The sequence below is a fragment of the Oreochromis niloticus genome, linkage group LG3 (genome assembly GCF_001858045.2).
Source record: "Oreochromis niloticus isolate F11D_XX linkage group LG3, O_niloticus_UMD_NMBU, whole genome shotgun sequence".
NCBI lineage: Eukaryota > Metazoa > Chordata > Actinopteri > Cichliformes > Cichlidae > Oreochromis > Oreochromis niloticus.
In genome coordinates this window covers 66902224-66907148 of record NC_031967.2, presented here as the reverse complement: position 1 = coordinate 66907148, position 4925 = coordinate 66902224, and the positions used below count along the sequence as shown (strand labels likewise).

The following is a 4925-nucleotide window of genomic DNA, read 5'->3' as shown; positions in this document are numbered from 1 at the left end:
ACACAATTCTTTTGTTGTACAAACTGTTTTTTAAAAACATGGCATCATATTAAAAATAAGCAGATAGATCAGAGAGTGATGCGTTTGTGTGTGTGTCAGCTGTTTGTGTGGAGTTGTTCTGTATGTTCACCTCAAATCAGCCTGAGTGTCATTTCTCTTTAGTTCTGATCTCACTGCTGAGCTGCACAACAAACCAAGGTCAGTAACCTTCTTCTGTCACAGTTTAAACCTGAGAAATGCTCACAAGTCTAACAGACCATCAGTTTTTCATTGTAACCCTCACAGCTCGTCTGACTGTGAGTCCCAGCAGCTCTCAGTTCTTTAAAGGAGACTTTGTGTCTCTGAGCTGTGAGGAGGACGACAGCTCTGCTGGATGGACTCTGAGGAGAAACACAAGCAATTTACAGAGGACTCAGTGTGGAGATGGGTGGGGAAAACCAGCTAATTCTTCCTGTAACATGAGCTACATCTTAACACAGGACAGTGGAGTTTACTGGTGTGAGTCCAGAGAGGGTCCCATCAGTAACATGGTTAACCTGACAGTCACTGGTAAGCTGAGTGTGTGGAGTTAGTGTTGATGAAGCTGTGTGTAAATGGATGAAATGCTGTAGTTTGTCTCTGTGTTGAGGTGGATCAGTGATCCTGCAGAGTCCTGTCCTCCCTGTGATGGAGGGAGATGACGTCACTCTGCTCTGTAAAACAAAGACCACTCCCTCCAACCTCCCAGCTGCTTTCTATAAAGATGGCTCCCTCATCGGGAAGCAGCCTACAGGTCACATGACCATCCAGCATGTTTCCAGGTCTGATGAAGGCCTCTACAAGTGTGACATCAGCGGTCATGGAGAGTCTCCATCCAGCTGGATCACTGTCACAGGTGACACACTCACCTGTCTGTGTTTCTGCAGCTTTCAACATTCACAATGTGACGACAACTTAATGACTGTGTTTGCTTTATTTTAGACAAACACACCACCACACCTCCACCTACATCCACACCTCCTCCTGTTCTCTCTGTGTTGTCATGTGTTGGATCAGTCTGTGTTGTGGTTCTACTGGTGTTACTGGTTCTGCTGGTGAGACGATGTGTTCACAGGAAACCTGAAGGTGAGACTCAGACTTCCTGATCTTTCATGTCTGAGTTTGTTTAGTAGAATAAAGTTCACATTCACTATGATCACAGCAACAACTTACCTAAATGTAATTTATGTTTTGATATTTAATTTAAATAATTGTTCATTTTGGAAAATTTTAACAGATGGAAAAGTAGCTGAAGAAGATGACATCATCAGTTATGTCATGTACTGTGATGTCAAAACATCAGAACTTCAAAAACAGCCAATCAGACGATGCAGAGGTAGTACTGTGTTTTCTTCATAGAAGAGTTCATGTTGAGGTTTCAGCTCTTTGTTATCGTAGTAAACATGTTGATCAGTCTGCTTATTTCTTTTCTTTCTTCTCTGTATTGTTCAAAAGTGAAGTCAAAGTCAGCTTTATTGTCAAAGACCAAATGTACACACAAGAATTCTTATTTACAACATCACACAACACCATACAATTATATAAACAGCAGTGTCCAACACAATCATAGTGACTGTGGCAATTTCGTGTGCAAGTGGGGGTGGGGCAGTCAGTGAAAGGGCAGTGGTGGTGTGTCAGAGTTTGTATGTTTGGAGAGTTCAGAGGGAAGAGGAGTGTTGGGTTTATAAAGGCACAAACTCCGCTGAAACAGAGACAACCAACTGCACGGCAAAACAAGACAAGATGGCGCTCTTTGTGTTTTCTCTTACGAGGGAAGCCGGCCAAGGTCAAGAGCTCTTCAGTCTTCACTTCAACTTAGCCAACCTGGGCTGACTTCCCCTTTCCTGCCTCTTTAATTGACAACAGTGATTACATGAATATGCAGTTACACATAGTTCCATGAACACGTGACAGTTTTAAGCGAGCATGTGTGTGTTAGCAAAGTATATGGTGTGTGTTCCTCGCCATCACATACATAAGCATAGTTTCTTATAGACCTTTCCAGATGTCCTGTACAGGAAGCGACCTTTCAACGAGCTGACATGTGTACGTGTGTGTAGAGCAGAAATAAACAGTCTTGCACCTTAGAAGAAAAGAACATTCTGGATTCTAAATGTATAACAGAAAATTATAGCGTTGACGCTGCTTCCTTCATCTCATGTCTGCACAGAAGCTTATAAAACCTAATAACACACATACACACAATGATTACATATATCTTAGCACAAATGACAGTCTCAAAAGCATCAACTCTAACAAGGTGAGTGCAGGTCTGGAGTTTGTGTGTGACACACTCTGATAGACGAAGCTTTCTCTCAGTCTGCTGGTTCTGGCTCTTCAGTCTCCTTCCTGATGGCAACAAATTTAAGAAGCTGTTGGACAGATGAGTGGCGATCCTCTGAGATGTGCACACACAGGAACTTGGTGCTGCTTACCCTCCACGGCAGCACCATTGATGGTTAGTGGGGTGTGCAGGGTGTGAGTTCTCCAGGAGTCTATGATGATCTCCTTCGTCTTCTCTACATTCAGGGAAAGGTTGTTGTTGCTGCATCACTCGGCCAGATGTTTAACTTCACTCCTGTAATAGGTCTCATCGTTGTAGCTGATGTGACCTACCACAATTGTGTCGTCTGCAAACTTGATGAAAATGTTGGAGCTGTGTAATGGTGTGCAGTTGTGGGTCAGCAGAGTGAAGAGAAAGGGGCTCAACACACATCCTTGGGGAGCCCCCGTATTCAGTGTTCTTGTGCTGGAGGTGTTGCTGCCGACCCGTACTGTCTGCTGTATTCCTGTCAGGAAATCCAGCAGCTAGTTACACAGCAAGTGCTGAACCCAGCAGATCCAGTCAATGAGCTGCTGGGCAATGATGGTGTTGAACGCTGAACTGAAATCTATGAACAGCATTCTAACATATGAGTCTCTGGTGTCCAGATGTGTGAGGGCTGAGTGAAGGGCAGTTGAAGTTGCATCAGTTCAGGCTCAATATGAAGACTGTTTCCTACTCTTACCATGTGAGATTTTAAGAATCAAACATTGAAATCCCAATGTTTTATTTCATACTTTTGTGATACATTTATTACTTCAAGTGCAACCGTCTGCCTGTAAAGTTTCACACTGTACTTACTGAGTGTTGTTCACTGTGAGCTGGACTGTGTGTTTGTGGTCTGTGGTTAACTGAAGCTAACAGCTCTGCAGTCGTCCAGCATCCTGTTTCTGATAGAAAGAAAACACTTCAGCTGCAGGTGTTTCAACACAGAGCTGTTCATGTTAACAGGAGGGAACATGGAGACAACATCTGGAAAAGCATTTCAATAAAGTTTCCACACAGATCACCATCCATTCACAGGATATTAATTACATTAAGGGCTGTTTCCATTTTATTCAGTTTTCATTTAAATTTACCTTTTTTATATATATATTCTTTTGACTCCAACATTTTAAACTCGATCTATCTCAGTATTTATATATAATTTTATTTAAAATAAAGTAGTAATTCTAGTATAACAGTAGTCATCACAGCATACCAGTGTGTCTAATATTAGTGCTCATGCTGTGAAAAGTGTTTGCTTTGTACTCTGTGGTGAAGAGTGTCAGTCTTCACTGGCAGCTTTGTGGTCGTCCACCTGCCCCTTACACAGAAACACCCCCCAGTTCTTTGTGGTCACTTTGTGTTTCAGAGCAAAGGTGTGAACGCGAGAGAAAAAAAAACTGTACAAAAGGTGCTGAGCTTTAAAAAAAATATATTTAATCCCCTCATGTAGCACTTTATTAATTAAAAACATTTTGCTGTAGTGTGATGATATAGTTTCATAGTTGTGCACCTACAGAAATGTAAATGTGTTGTATTATTTATTACACAGACAGAAATTCAGCTGCAGTCGACTCAGCAGTGAGAACTGAAGATGTCAGCTATGAACAAACATACATCAGAACAAGGAGGCCCAGGTACAGCTGCTCTTTATCTTTGACTGAGTCAAGCTAGCTGCTCACCATGTTTCCAACCATCATGCTAAGCTAAGCTAAGCTAACCATGTAACCAAATGTTTGACTTTTTAATGTCATTTAATGCAGTTAAAGAGCAAATTGTTGTTGAGCTCAAGGTTTGACTTCTGTGAACTTTAATTAGAGTGTCGACAGCTCATTGATTTGCATCTGAACTAGTTCCCAGTAAAGTCTGAACTGGGACTGTGTGTGATGCAGAGAGGTGGAGACTGAAGGTCCTGATTGAACTACAAAGCTTGTAATCATGTTTCCTGTTGTTTGAACTGTGTGTGTTTGTGTTCAGACTTTAAACCAGAGCCAGACGTCGTCTACTCTTCACTGAAGTAGTCCACCAGTCCAACCACTGATGTCCAGCTGCTGGTCTCTAACTGGTCCCCCAGCACCTCAGACCAGAGGACATCCACATGTTATTTATATTTTTTAATTTCCTCTATAACCTGTAAAAGTGTTCCGTATCAGTTCTCTGCAGGATCAATAAACTCAATCAATAAAAAGGATTCCCTCTTTGTTCAATCTTTTTTTTTTATTTACCAAGAAACAAAAAAATAAAAATTAAGCTTCAACTGGCACTCTGTAAACAGCAGGGACATCATTCAGTGGGTGTAAAACAGTAAAACATCAGTACAGAACAGGACAGTATGTACTGTGCATTTTTTCAGTTGCACTTTATCAGGAAGTTATGAGTATAGAGAAGGTTTAACATGGTGAATGTTTGACTAGTTGTTACGGCCCTAGCAGGGCCTCCTCCTGAAGGTGCCTGTGTGGGCGTGTCCTTCAATCTCTTTTGCCTGAGGTGCCACCTGATCTCCTTTACACCCCTGACTCGTATCAGTAATTAAAGGGATTTAAGCCCAGGGAAAGGTGAGCTCTGGGCCAGACTGCCATTAGTGTGGTTACAGCTTGTG

The 4925-nt window shown here is 42.0% G+C and overlaps 1 long non-coding RNA gene across 1 annotated transcript; it reads left to right on the top strand.

Annotated features, from left to right (window-relative positions):
- Positions 1-1042: 1042 nt before the first annotated feature.
- LOC102078144 (uncharacterized) lies at positions 1043-4336 on the top strand. The gene is made up of 4 exons (XR_001223451.3): positions 1043-1104; positions 1256-1354; positions 3879-3963; positions 4304-4336. It is a non-coding gene; the product is annotated as an uncharacterized LOC102078144 (long non-coding RNA).
- The last annotated feature ends 589 nt before the right edge of the window (positions 4337-4925 follow it).